We start from the raw sequence: 15417 nt of genomic DNA on the forward strand, positions 1-15417 counted from the left end.
TAATTCAAACGATACACTGAAAAATCAAACGACATTGTTTCAGAAGTGGATTGATTGGCATAAATTTACTGCATCTCCTGTCCAACATTTTAATTTAGATAGTTAAGATATGTATTAATGTGTGTTTATAGTAAAGCTGAATCTGATACTGAAATAGTGTACATCACAGAATCCCATTTGTTACGGCAAAGGAGTGTTTGTCCAGGATGTCTGTACCAGTACTATTATCTAGTGCCAATCTCTTGACTTTTACTCTATATTCTTGCAAAAATATTTCTATCTAAATAAACATCCAATGCCCTCTCAAATGTCTCAGTTGAATTAGCTTCCATCACATTTCCAGGCACTGCATTCCATACCTTAACTACTCTTTCTCAAGTTGCCCTTTTGGGCTAAAGAACTTGTTGGTTTTATCTTAAGTTTTCAAAAACTTAAAAATCAAAGGAATAAGAACAACTTATGTGGCAGTAAAACATTTAACTTTAATACACAAACTAAATTCAAAATTGAAAGTTCAGACAAAGTATATTTAATTATGTGAATTGATTATCAATTAACAACTCATTTGGTATGAGTTGATTTTAATTGTCTCACTGGAGCTTCATTGCTTCAGGTTTTAATTGGAAAGTTTCAAAAATGTACTATTTGAAATTGGTTTACTTTTTCTTTCAATATCTAGTGTACTTGCTAAAAGTATCAAACAATGGTATTTGCACTACAAATATATCTAATATAGTTTATTTAATTTCTGCAATGTAAGGAGGACTTACCAGCAAACTGAAGTTTAATAATCAACTTTCCTGGACCACAGCTACCTTCACCTCAGTTCTTGGAATGGTACAGCTGAATGCTTTTTGGGTCTACCGTTGTCCTGCTCTTTACTAATCTGCCTTTTCTTTCTCTTCTAAAGTACTTGTTCAATACTCTTGAAAATTACTCTTCAATCCGCTTCCATTATCCTTTCAGCCAATGTATGTCAGATCACAACAACTTGCTGCTGTTATGAACCAGGCCAGACCCCCTCAAAACATTGCAAGAAAGTAGTTCAGACCCAAAACTTTTTTAGTTGTTGCAAGCAGTGTAAAGTGGAACTTCCAGGAGAGATGTCATTGGTCAAACCACTAAGTTAAACAAAACAGAATTTATTTACAAGGTTACTGAATGAAACACAAGCAAAAGACAACAGAATACCAAATAACAACCTATCCGAAAACCTAACAGACTAACCCAACTTAATGATGCTGTTCCAAATACTTGCAACAATCTCCATAAACACTACTCGGCACAAAAGGTAAAATCAAACACAGGGTCTTACAAGAGAGAAGTCAGAGAGTATCAGCCTGAACCTGCATCTTTGGGTCCAGCAGCTTCCATGCACCACTGCTGAAAAAAAAACCAAAGCTGAGCTGGGAGAACTGGCCACTCCCATTTCATTGTCCAGTAGTTTTTTTCAAAAACTTGAAAGCCTGTTTCCTGTTGGCTGTAATCAAACTGGCTGTAAAACCCTTCAACTTAGACTCTTCGGAGTCTGTGTCTTTTATGACCCTTTGACAAAAAACCAAGGCCAACATAACCTTGTTAAAGGAGCAGCATTGTCACACTTCTCCCCTTAAAATAAATGAACCATTAATATCCAAAGATGGCTTCCTTTTAAAAACCCTTAATCCTAAGTTGTTAATACTCTACAACACGCATATACATTACATTGACTATAAACAAGCAAACATGTGCAACTACATTCTCTTTCAGTCTCTTTTACTTCTGCCACCAAATGCCTCCGTTTCTCATTCAAGTCTGGACAATGTGTTGACAATTACGTTGTCTCGTCCTGCCACTTGCACAATTTTCAAATTGAATGGCTGTAACAACAAGCTCCATCTAAACAGTCAGGCATTTTTGTCTTTAAATTTCTCCAATGGGAGAATTTTACCCATTAAACTTCAATGGGTTATAGTCAGTGTATATGCTTGTCTTAGATACGTTACTGGTAACATAAATATTGAAATGTTGTAACGCCAACACCAAGCTCAAAGTCTCCTTCTCAACTGTCAAATATTTCTGCTAATGAATGCTCAGTGTTCTGGAGGAATACCTGACAGGTCTGTCTTTTCATTGTCATCCTGTAAGAGCACAGCACTGACACCCATATCACTTGCATCGATAGTCACCTTGAATGGTTTTGTGTAATTAGGTAAGACTAATACTGGGGCAGTGGTTAATGCAGCTTTCAGGCTGTCAGATACGTTTTGACAGTCCACAGTCCACTGAAATTTCTTGATTTGGAGATGCCAGTGTTGGACTGGGGTGTACAAAGTTGAAAATCACACAACACCAGGTTATAGTCGAACAGATTTATTTGGAAGCACTAGCTTTTGGAGTTCCGGAGTCACTAGCTCTGAAAGCTAGTGCTTCCACATAAACCTGTTGGACTATAACCTGGAGTTGTGTGATTTTTAATGAAACTTGTTGCCTTTCTTTAGCAATTCTGTGTGGAGCAGCTGCACTGCTAAAACTTGGTATGAATTTTTGATAAAATACACAGTCCCAGGAATCGTAGAACTGCTGATTTTGTCGATGGCACGGGAAACTCCACAGTTATCTTTGTTGTTGCATCCTGTGGAGTCATTTGCCCATGTCCAATACCATGACCCAGGAAGGTGATTTAGACTTTGGCAAATTCACTTTTAACTGGGTTTATCATCAAGCCTGCCTTCTGAAGTCGATCGACCAAGTCTGATAAATGTTGCAAATGTTCCTTCCACGTGTGACTAAAAGTCACCAGGTCATCTATATATACAACATAGTTGGATAGTCCAGCAATGATCTTATTGGTTAGTCTCTGAAATGTGGCTGGTGCATGTTTCATACCAAATGGCAAAACTTTTAAGTTGATACAGTCCATTTGGCATTTCAAAAGCCAAAATTGCCTTTGCTCTTTCTGCCAAAGGTACCTGCCAGTATCCTTTGAGCAAGTCCAACTTAGAAATATAAGGTGCTTGTCCAACTTTTTCAACATAGTCTTCCAAACGCAGAATCAGAAATGCCTCAGTCTTTGTAATTGCATTGACTTCGCGATAGTCCACACATAACTGTTGAGTACCATCGGTTTTGGCACCATGACTATTGGTGAGCTCCAATCAATGTTACTCACTTTAATTATGTTGTTTTGGAGCATGCGTTCAATCTCGTTTTGAACCTGTGCCAACTATGCCAATAAGGATGTTGCTTAGTCGGAACAACATCTCCTATCTCTACATCATGCATAATTAGGTTAGTACTTCCCAGCTTTTTTCAACATATATCCCCATGTGATAGTAATAACTTTTTCTGGTAATTTTGATATTCCTCTGGAAGGTAACTCAATAAATTATCCCAATTTTGACAACTTCCTCGTTGAGGAATGTCCAATTCAGAATCTTCTGAACATGATTCTTCCCTCTGTGTTATAACCAATAACATAGTCTCCTTTGGCTTTCCTTCCCTGTAAAATATACCTTTTGAGCATATTCACATGACACATTCTGAGGTTTCTTTTTGCCTGGAGTCATTATCTGATAGTTCATGTCACTCAATTTCTTTTCAACTTAATAAGGTCGACTGAACCTTGCTTTAAAAGGATCACCTATCACTGGAAGTAACGCTAACACCTTATCTCTGATAGCAAAATTGCAAGTTTTTGATTTCTTGTCTGCTTCCTGTTTCATTGTATGCTGTGATACGTTCAAATACTGTCTTGTCAGCTCCCCCACTCTATTTAATTTTTCCTGAAAATTTGACATATCGTCCCAAATATGTGGTCTCTGAATTCTGACTTACCAATTTCTCCTTAATCAATTTTAGTGATCCTCTCACTTCATGCCCAAACACTAATTCAAATGGACTGAATTTGGTCGATTCATTTGATGCATCTCTGATTGCAAAAAGCACAAATGAAATTCCCTTGTCCTAATCATCTGGATAGTCTTGACTAATAGTCCTCAACATGGTGTTTAAAGTCTGATGCCACCTTTCCAGTGCTCCCTGCGACGCTGAATGGTATGCAGTAGATTTGAATTGATTTATACCTAACTTCCTTGAATAATTTTGATGTAAAGTTTGACCTTTGATCTGATTGTGGGTCCTCCATATCTAGTGGAAAAAATTTATAATTCCTCTACAATCATTTTAGCTGTGATATTGCATAATAGAACAGCCTCTCTGAAATCTAGTGGACACATCAACTGTTGTTAAAAGAAATACTGATTCCCACTTTTTGTTTTAGTTCGGTGTCCTACACAATCAATTAAGAACCTTTTAAAAGGTTCCTCAGATGCAGGAATAGGTATTAAGTGTGCGGGTTTTATTACTGCCTGTGGTTTTCCAATTACCTGACGTGTATGACTTATCAGGCAAAATTCAACTACATCCTTGTGCAGTCCAGGCCAGTAAAAATGTTTTTGTATTTTAGCTTGAGTTTTTCTCACTCCTAAATGACCCCTTTGAGGTAGCTTGTGCGCTGCTCACATCACCTCCTTTCTATATCCCACTGGTAATACAATTTAATTAACGTCTGCCTGTTTCTCATCTGTCTGAATATGCAATGGTCTCCATTTCCTCACGAAGACATCATTTTTAAGAAAGTAACATTCAGGGATACATTCGGATTTGTTTTCTGTGTATGCCTTTGATACAATTGCTTTAAATTTTCATCTTTCTGCTGTATCTCAGTTAATTTATCTAAGCTAAAGATGTCAGCTTTGGCATCTGTCTGCTCCTGGTTTATCTTCAACATCTAACCAAATAGAGCCTCTGCTAATTTCATATCAACTTTCTTATCTGTACTCTTTGATCTCTCCTCTTTCAATTGGTGACTTTGTGACCTCGTTTCCACATAGTCAGGAAATATCCCATGATATATGTCCTGCAATAGTTCAGTTGTCAGACTTTCCACTAGCTTTTCATCGACAGTTGGTAGCCCTCTTACCTGTGAACCAGCTATATCATTAGCAAGGACAAACTGTATTCCTGGAGCTGAGAGTTTGTTCAGTATTCCTACCACGACTTCCCCATTCTTCACTGGACAGGAAACTCTAACCGCTCTTTACAAAATTGAGCACTTTTTGTCTCACCATGAATTCCTGTAATTAGTACCTTTTCTGGCGGTAGTCCATCAGAGGTACATATCTCCTCATCTTTCAATGTCACAGATTGAAAGGATCCTTAATATTGAATTCCTGCTGCTCCTGGCCTATGCGAGCAAACTTTGCCTTTGCAGGTATAAGGTTTAAGAAGATCTGGCACTTTCACCTTAACCAACCTCCAATCACCTTGTACATTCTAGTGCAGATTTTTAGCCTTCACTGTGCTTTCCATTACAACTCCAACAAAATTCACTAGTTTTTCCTGTTTTCCTATATCTGACTTCCCAGTGCTTTTCCGAACCGACCAAAACCGTGATTTCATGTGGCTTATGTTATTGCAGTGAAAACACCGGAGCTTTTCAACTTCTCTTTTCCCTTCAAGGGTTTGGGTTTTACCCTGTGCTAAATTATGCTTATGATCTTCACCGAGCTCTACCTTTCCCTTTCCATGTGAGGATTTCTCTTTTCCCCAATTTCTATCCCTCATGGATTGAAATTGATTTTGAAGCTAAACTTTAATTTAGGGACCAACTCAATCTCAGCCATTTTAGCTGCTAATCTTTTCATTTTAACTCTCTGCACTTCCACATGAGTTCTCACTACTTCAAGAAGTGAACTTTGAACTCATCCAAAATAATTCTGTCTATAAGAGTGTCATGGGTTTGCTCTATTTTTACTGTCATTATCCACCAACCAAAATGTCTTTGTTTTATCCTTTCAAACTCAATGTAGGTTGAACCAGGGTCGTTCCTTAGATTCCTGAAATGTTGTCTGTAGGCCTTTGGCACAAGCTCATATGCACTTAAGATGGTTTTCTTCACCTCATACACCCCATAAACCTCTTCTGGTAGTGATGTGAACACCTCACTAATTCTACCTACAGGTTTTGTTTGGATTAACAAAACCCACACAGTCACTGGCCACCGTATTTGTTTAGCCACCTTTTCAAATGGTCACTGGCCACCTTCTCATCAAATTTAGGCAATGCTTGAATATATTTAAAACAGTTTCTCACCAGGTCTTTATCTACCATGGGTTTGCTCATCCTCACTCTCTTCCTTGCTACACTTACCTTCAGCCTTCATCTCCAGCCTTTTAAGCTGACTTTCCTGTCTGAATGTCAATTTCTGAAGTTCAGACTCCCTGTCTTTCTTCCTTTCCTCTCTCTTCTCTTTCCTCTGCTTCTAATCATAATTCCTTGTCTTTTGCCTCTAATTCAAGGTGCTTCATTTTCAATTGAATCTTAGCCATCCCTAAAAGTTCTGATGTTAGCAAGTTTTGAGAAGATTTGTAGCTCAGGTTGAGGTTCTGGATGTAGGTTTGCTCACTGAGCTGGAAGGTTCATTTTCAGACATTTCATCACCATTTTCAGAAACTTCATCTGGAGGCTCACTTAAGATGCTACCTAGTGTGGTGATGAAACATCTGAAAATAAACCTTCCAGCTCAGCGAGCAAACCTACATCCAGTTCTGATGGTGTTTCTAGCAAATTTAGATGCTGAGCTATGGCTCTAATTATCTCTCCTTTCTTCATGGAAGGAGGTAGCTCCAGCTCCTGCTTGTCTGCTAATTCCTGCAGCTTGGCCTTAATCAGCTTTTGAAAAACCCCCAAGGTCACTTCTACCCCCAGAAAACTCTTGATGACTGAGAAAGCCATTACTATCTCAAGCACTGTTTAAATCAAAGGAATTCAACACACAAAACAAAAAGACACTAACACCAACCACTCGCTGTCATCAAGTCCAACAAACCCAATCCCAAATCAGAACTATAGAACAAATCCCGCAAAGCGCCCCCAATCTGTTATGGACCAGGCCAGATCCCCTCAAAACATTTCAAGAAAATAGCCCAGACTCCAACTTTGCTAGTTGTTTTAAGCAGTGTAAAGTGGATATTCCAGGGAAGATGCCGCTGGTCAAACCACTTGGTTAAACAAAACAGAATTTATTTACAAGATTACTGAATGAAACACAAACAAAAGAGAACAGAATACTGTATACATTAACTTATCTGAAAACCCAACAGACTATCTCAACTTAATGACTCTGTTCCAAATACTAGAAACAATCCCTATAAACACTCCTTGGCACAAAGGGTAAAATCAAACACAGGGTCTTAACAAGAGAGAAGTCAAAGAAAACCAACCTGTACTGCTTATTTGGGTGCAGCAACTTCAATACACTACTGCTTTAAAAAAAGCCAAACCAGAGAACAGCTGAGCTGTGAAAACTGGCCACTCCCCTTTCATTGTACAAGTGTTTTTTTTCCTCAGACCTGTTGTCTGAGGTAGTTATTTTTGGCTGTAATCAAACTGGCCTTAAAACCCTTCATCTTAGACTTTTCGGAGTCTGTGTCTTTTACGACCTCTCTGAAAATAAAAGGACAGCATAACCTTGTTAAATGAGTAGCATCTTCACACTGCAGGTAGGAATCTTTCCTCATTATCTCTGGTTCTTTTGCCTATCATTTTAACTCTGCCTCCTCTGATTACCAACTGTGTCATTGGAAACCATTTCTCCTGTACTTTACCAAACCTTGCATGATTTTGAATCAAATCCTATTAGCCTCTTCTCGGTTCTGAGAAAAAAGAATGTTAGCCTCTCCAGGTCTCCACATAGTGGAAATTCTTAATTCCTGGTATCATTCTAATGAATTTCCTTTTTACCGTATCCAAGATCTTGACAAGTTTTCTCAGTCTGGTGCCTAGCTGAGATTTATTAAAAATGTGAGAAGGCCAAAATGAGACAATATTCTAAGCAAAATTAAACTAAGATTCTTTTTATTGCCAAATCTCCTCTTGAAGGATTTTAGTGAGGGAGCCCAGAAAAGGGAAAAATCTTCCTTGAGCTTTGCCCACACCAATCTACCTATTGCAGATATATCTAACCGTTACAATATTGTAGCAGTGACCACATAGTCCTTGTGGAGACAAAGTTTGTCTTGTTCATATGATTATGTTGTGCAGCGATGCTACTCTGCTTAATGGGATGGATTCAAAACAAATCCAGCAGCCAAAACTGGGCATCTTTGAAACAATTATATTTAATCAAAATCTGAAACCTCATGGATCAGCATTTTCTTTACCATTACCGTCAAGCCAGAGGGTCGACATTCATTCAATGGGGAGTGCAGGACAGCTTACCAACAGTTATAGACATACACTTTACCATTCTGATTGCTTGCTGTATCTGCATGTCAGCTTTCAGCCCTTATTTAAAATGACGTCCAGGTCATTTTGGACATAAGAATATTTTAATCACTCACTATTTAACAAAGGTGCACCTCCATTTCTCTGATCAAAGTACATATCTTCTCACGAGTCCACATTATGTTCCACCTGTCATGTTTTTTTGCCATTTGCTCAGCTTATCCAAATCCCCTTGTATCCACTTTGCATCATCTTCGCAACATGTACTCCCACCTAGTTTAATGACATCTACAAACATCGAAATACTCTGTTTGGTCCCTATGTGCCAAATCATTTATATTATTAGGGCTGGTTCTTGCCAGTTTACATTCATATCCTGTACTTTTATCAGTTTCTAGGTCCTCCTTTATTGAATTCTAAAATATTCCCAGTCTTCAGACCTATCACTTATTTTGGTATTTTATATACCTACTTTGATCTAATGCAATATTTTACTTTTGTTAATCACGATTGACTCTCATTTCCTGTTAGGTTTTGAGTCTTAAAAGAATGTATGCTTGTTGTAAACCAGGTTTTATTTTTAAAACTAAATCATGGCAATCGACTACCACATTATTTAATATATTTTCCCAATCTACCATAGCAAATTTGCTTCTCATTCCTTCAGTTTACTTCATTTGGATTAAAGAGATTAAAATTTTACTAATTCCATGCCCCCACCAAATTTGGATTGTATTTCATCATTTTCCAAACTAATGGAAGCTACCAGCATGTTATGGTCATTCTCCCTAAAGATTATTTTACATTAAGATTATTAATTAGTCCCATCTCAATATGAATTACTAGATTTAAAAGAGACTTCTGTAACTGCTCTACCAACACAAAACATCTTGTACATATTCTAGCAATTTGCATTGGTGCTCATTATATTTAACCAATCTTTATGTATATTAAAGTTACAAATGATTACTGTATTATACTTGTTACATGCACATCTATAATTTTTTGATTTATACCATACCTAACATTACCGTTATTGTTTGGTGGCATACAAATGTTTGCTGCCCTGTTCAAAGTTGAAAGAGCTCAGTTTAGGAGATGAGGTGATATCTAGCCAGTATTGGACCAAGTGCAGTATCAAAAAGCCCTAACAAAACTGAATTTGGATTCAGTAGGAAAGGTCTCCTCTGATTTGAGTGTTAGTTAACGTAAAGGAAGATGGTTATGGTTGGAGGAGGTCAGTTATCTCATCCTCACGGCAACATGCAAAACATTTTCAGTGCTGTATCCTAGGCCATACATTTGTGACTCTTCAGATAGTGAAGAAATCCATATCCACATGCAGTAATACCTGAATGATATTCAGGTCTGAACCGATAAGTGGAGAGCATATTTATATCACACAAATGTCAAGCAACAACCATCTCCACCACAAAAGAATTAAACTGTTTCTCTCTGTTATTCAACAACCTGTGGGCTATCATTAAACCAGAAACTTAACTGGACCAGCCCTATAACTACTAGGACTACAAAAGTGGAGAATTCCTCAGGGAGTATCACATCTCCTGACCAATATTCCTTCTAATTTTAGTGTGCAAACCTCCAAGATTCATGTGTGGTAGCAATTTTTTTAACATTGGAAATCAGTACGTCATACCAATCGTGCACAGAATGACACGCTCTGTTGCTTAGAAGGACCGTTGCTTCTGACTTTCCAAAGTCTAGCTTCCAGGATGTGCCTTGCTTAGATGGGTGCAGCCCCAATCACACTCAAAGTTCTACTTCATCCAGGACATAGCAGCCGTCTACAACTGTAAACATTCACAGGACAGCAGGCCCTTCGACAGCTCTTTCCAAACCTACAATCTATAAAAGGGCAAGGGCATGTGTATAGACTCTATCATGTTATTCTGTATTTTTTATTGTGGTCTGAAATGGGAAAAGGACTGTTTTAAAAAAACAACCATTTTGTAAGGGATTTTTTGCATTTTTTAAAAAGTAAGCTGCCAACATCTTAGCCGGGGGAGAAGCTTAGTCACAAATGTACTATCACCGAGAGATGTGTAGAAAATTAGATTGGCTGGTAACGGGTAGCTGATTGTCACTTGTGTCTAAGAAGACAAGTGAATTTAGGAATATGCTTACTTTTTGAAAAATCTTTAACTTTTGAGAAGCATTGGAAATAAAGGGGCTTAATTTCCACAGCTCTATCCCAGAAAGGCATGACAAAGTATTGGAGCTTGACCAGGATGGATTTTGAAACAGAGGCAATGAGGATTTAGGTGTAATATTAGTAAATAACAGGTGAAGGAAAATGCCAAGTTCTGTAGTGCATTTAAGACATGGCACCAGTAATGGCCAAACATTTCCTGCATATGGTAGTTGTCTCTAACAGTCTTAAGGAAACTTTCAAAGCTCAGGTTGATTGAATTGCTGAGTAAACTTGAAGTAGTTTTGCCAGAAAATGCTAAGAAGCCAAATATAATTGAGGTATTAGTACAGCACTTGGGTTTAAAGAAAATGCAAGAAAGATCAGATATTTCGAGTCATGAGACATTGGAATCAGGTGAAATTCAGTTATGGTTTAAGCAACTTGAGCATGAGGAGAACATGATGAAATAAGAGATGGTATAAAAACACAAAGGAAAAGGAGAGAGATAAGGAACAGAAATGGAATTAACAAAACAGGGAATGAACATGAAATAAATAGAATTGCAAAGGAAAGAGAAGGAAGATGAAAGAGAGAGCAAGAAAATATTGTTATCAGCATAAAAGGTACGGTTGAATTAGGGATCGTCAGATGCTAATGCCAACCCTGGTGAGGAGAATTGGAATCATAATTTGAAGTCCAGTCAAGAAATAAGACAATACTATATTGCCTGCAAGTAACTTAGTGCTTGAGGTCTATACAGAATGCCCAAATTTCTCCTTTTCTGCATGATTTCTAATATTTTCTCTGAGGTTTTATGACTCTTGTTTCTTTATCTACATGTGTAACACTGCATTTATCCATTGTGTATATCACTTGCCAGTCATGAGCCTAATTACCCAACATACTAAGATATGTGTGGCGTCACTCACACAGATCTTAGCATTGGTAAGTGTGCAAATTGTGCCTCGAGCACTTGTTTCTTTAAATAGCAAGACTAAAACTGCACACAGTATTCAAAATGTGGTCTCATCAATACCCTATTTAACTGAAACAAAACATCCTTTATGTTTAATTTCTCTCATAATTAAGGATAGCATTACATTAGCCTTAATTGCTTGCCCTACCTGCATGCTAACTTTTTGTGACTCATGCAAAAGAACATCTAAATCCCTCAGAATTCTCCAGTTGTTCTCCATTTATTCTTGTTGTCAAAGTGAACAATTGCACATTTTCTTACATTATACTCCATCTACCTGATTTATTCATGATTCAACATGCCTTCCTGAAAAAGTGGTACGTGATCTCTTGTTGACTGCCCACATGACTCCCAACACCTCAACAGGATTCTATCCACAGAATTTAGTCTGTTCAAGCAATAATTTAATGCTCTAAGTAGTACAACAATTAGTTTATTTTTTTTCTTTGAATAATTTGCGACCAAGAAATCAGTTATTATCAAGTCTTGGAGAAAATTTGGAGAGTGCAGAGGCATTGTATAAGACTATCTGGGACACTGTTCGATTTAGGAAAATTGGCTTGTAATGAGAGGGAGGGTCACAGTGAGTGGAACGGTCCTAAGGTAATAGGTTATAATGATAAGCACTGTACTTCTCGATCATTTCAATCTTTGCAATCAAACTTAAATTTCCATAGTTATGAACAAAATTCCAGATTATTTTGCAACTGCTGGAGATAAGCATGGTGCCCATTTGTGCCTGAGATGTTGATGTGTTTGTAATGAAGGTCTTGAAGAACAGAGTGCAGTACTTGAAGGCTGAATGTAGGTACTGTGATCAATCATAACACACATGATAGAGCTATCATATCTGAAGCCAAATTCCCAAAGGTGGTGCTCAGGTATTGCAAGAGGACTTAATTGCTGGAGGGAAGCAAAAACTGTGGGATATATCAAAAAATCTTTTGGCAAGTTCAAGCATTGGGTAAATGTTCAGGTCAAAGACTAAGAAATCCTTGGATTCACAAAATGGTGTGATGAACAGGAGAGTAAGAAAGCACAATTAACATAGTAACTTTGGAAATGATTCTTGTGCTCGAAAGCAATTATGACTGGAGAAAGGACTTCTGATAGAACAAAGGGCGAGATCTCACGTGGTTCTATAATTATGACAGACATAGAAGTGGAAGTAGAGACTTTATCTTGATGAGATCAGCCCCAATAAAATAAAGGCCAAAGAATAGTCTCACAACAGAACTGGAAGCAGAAGACTTCAACACTGTGCTAGTATGTTGGCTGCCAATAAATCAGAGGATAAGCTAATAAGGTAGTCAAATAGTTGGAGTGAATTTGGAGTTTATTCTGAAGTACTGGATAAGGTTCAACCAACTTGTTACAAAGTGTGTTTGTCCTGAAAAAGTTCATGTAGATGGGATTGAAAACTAAAGCAAGGCCTCCAGGAGTTTTGAAGAATGATTGCGTAATACAGATGATAGTGTCTTCAATAACTGGAAAAGTAGTCTCAATCTTTTTAAAGATTTTTTTGTGGCATATTCACCAGAGTGGAGGTATATTGCCATAAGTTATATTTCTCTACCTTTTAAACAGAACTGCTTCTAAGACTGCCCAGAAAGGTAACAGATGCATAGGAACTAGGAACAGGAGTAGGCCATTTGGCCATCAAGTGTGATCTGCAATTCAACAAGCTCATTTCTGGTCTACCCAGATCTCAATTCCTCTTTACTACCAGCTCAGCATAGCCATCAACTCCCTCAAAAAAACACTCTCTTCTTTGAATACTTCCAGTGATTTAGCTTCCACAACTCTTTCAAGTCGATAATTCGAGACATTCACAGCCCTCTGAGATAAGAAATTCCTTCACATTTGTTTTAGATGAGTGTCCCCTTTTTGTGTAACTATGTCCCCTTGTTTGAGATTCCTCACTGGTGGAAACATACTTCAATATCAACCTAAGATTCTTGTGTGCTTCAATGAGGTCATTCATCATTCCTCTACACTTCAATGCATAAATCAACCTCTTCATCCCAAGAATCAGTCTAGTGAATCACTTTGAAAGTGTCTCCAATATCAGTGCATTCTTATTTGAATAAGGGGACCAGACTTGTAGTATTGTACTCAAAGTGCAGTCTCACCAATGCCCTGTACAGTTGTAATGAGACTTCCCTGTTTTTAAACTCCAGCCCTTTAGCAATAAACAGAATTCCATTTGCCACCTCAATTACTAGCTGCACCTGCATACTACCTTTTTGTTTCATGTACAACAATACCCAGGTCTCTGCCTGCTGCATTTTATTTTGGAGTTCCTCTCTCTCCATTTAAATAATTGGAAACTGAACAAAAGTTTCTATAGCTTAAATTATGTACCAGCGTATGGCATTTTTCAAAAAGAGGTGTTTTTTTTTGCTGAAAATCTGTGGTGTTCAACTAAAAGCAGATCTTACATTTGTTTGTACCAAAATGAACAACTTCCAGGCAGCTTTACAAGATATATGATATCATGGGGTGGTACTGTTGAATGGAACTGAGGAATTTGAGAACTGTATTTGTTAGGCATTTAAATACTTTAATATTTAGCAAAGTAGGTAAGACTAACTTTCATTCACAATCCTAGTTAGTTTTAACGATTAATCTTACAGTGAGCATTACAGAAAAAAACTGCTGTATCTTAAAAAAAAGTCAGAGGAGTTGCAAAGCTTATGTGGATTGAAATATTTGTATAATTAGATTAGATCAGGTGCTGGTTTTGATGTATTTGGGTTGAATACTCTGATAAAACACTCTAAGTAGAGGATGTTTTAAGGACAAATGAAACATTATCAAACTTTAAGTTTTTTATTGATTTCTGGGATGTGGGCATAACTGGCTGACCAGCATTTATTGTCTGTCCCTAGTGGCCCTTAAGAGGTGGTTGTGAGCTGTCTCTTGAACTGCTGCAGTCCACCTTCTGTGGGTTGATCCACAATGCTATTAAGAAGGGAATTCCATGATCTTGACTGAGCAACAGTGAAGGATTGGCGATGCATTTCTAAGATAGGATGGTAAGTGGCTTGGAGAGGAAATTGCAGGAGGTGGAGTTCCCTATCCTTCAAATGTTAATCTTCTTGATGGGAATTGTAGAAACTGATTTTTTAATATTTCTGATGGGTGAGAATTGAAAACGTTGACTTTTAGCTTGGGAGCTCAGGAAACAAAAACAATTATTAAAGGTACACCGGTTAGCAAAATCCTGGCTGTGAATGTAGGAGAAAGTGAGGGCTGCAGATGCTGGAGATCAGAGCTGAAAATGTGTTGCTGGAAAAGCACAGCAGGTCAGGCAGCATCCAACGAGCAGGAGAATCGACGTTTCGGGCATGAGCCCTTCTTCAAAAATGAGGAAAGTGTCCCCAGCAGGCTAAGATAAAGGGACTTGGGGGAGGGTCATTGGAAATGCGATAAGTGGAAGGAGGTTAAGGTGGGGGCAGAAAGGTCAGGAAGAAGTTTGCAGGTTAGGAAGGTGGTGCTGAGTTCGAGGGTTGGGACTGAAACAAGGTGGGGGAGAGGGGAAATGAGGAAACTGGAGAAATCTGAGTTCATCCCTTGTGATTGGAGGGTTCCTAGGCAGAAGATGAGGCACTCTTCCTCCAGCCGTCGTGTTGCTATGGTCTGGCGATGGAGGAGTCCAAGGACCTGCATGTCCTTGGTGGAGTGGGAGCGGGAAGTGGAGGAGATGCGGTGGAGACCATTGTCGACCACGTCTGGGGGGAAATTGCAGTCTTTGAAGAAGGAGGCCATCTGGGTTGTTCGGTATTGGAACTGTTCCTCCTGGGAGCAGATGCGGCGGAGTCGAAGGAATTGGGAATATGGGATGGCATTTTTACAGGGGGCAGGGTGGGAGGAGGTGTAGTCTAGGTAGCTGTGGGAGTCGGTCGGTTTATAGTGCAAATGTAGGATTCTATTTGTCCAGTATGTTTAGTGAGATTCTGTACAATGGGTACACTGAAGGTTGTATAAAGTTATGTAGATAATTAACATCCACCCTTTG

At 38.3% G+C, this 15417-nt stretch overlaps 1 protein-coding gene and 1 long non-coding RNA gene across 4 annotated transcripts in view; one reads left to right on the top strand and one right to left on the bottom strand.

The window, feature by feature from the left end:
* Nucleotides 1-15417, bottom strand: part of LOC140463075 (transcription elongation factor A protein 1-like) — a 136599-nt gene that overhangs the window by 62891 nt on the left and 58291 nt on the right. The gene's annotated exons all lie outside the window — the stretch shown is intronic.
* LOC140463076 (uncharacterized) overlaps nucleotides 1-15417 on the top strand; it is a 43230-nt gene that overhangs the window by 1177 nt on the left and 26636 nt on the right. For both annotated transcript variants that reach the window (XR_011954603.1, XR_011954604.1), the window contains exon 2: nucleotides 14288-14434. This is a non-coding gene — a long non-coding RNA (uncharacterized lncRNA). The remainder of the gene's footprint in view (nucleotides 1-14287; nucleotides 14435-15417) is intronic.

The sequence above is a fragment of the Chiloscyllium punctatum genome, chromosome 37 (assembly GCF_047496795.1).
Source record: "Chiloscyllium punctatum isolate Juve2018m chromosome 37, sChiPun1.3, whole genome shotgun sequence".
Classification (NCBI taxonomy): Eukaryota; Metazoa; Chordata; class Chondrichthyes; order Orectolobiformes; family Hemiscylliidae; genus Chiloscyllium; species Chiloscyllium punctatum.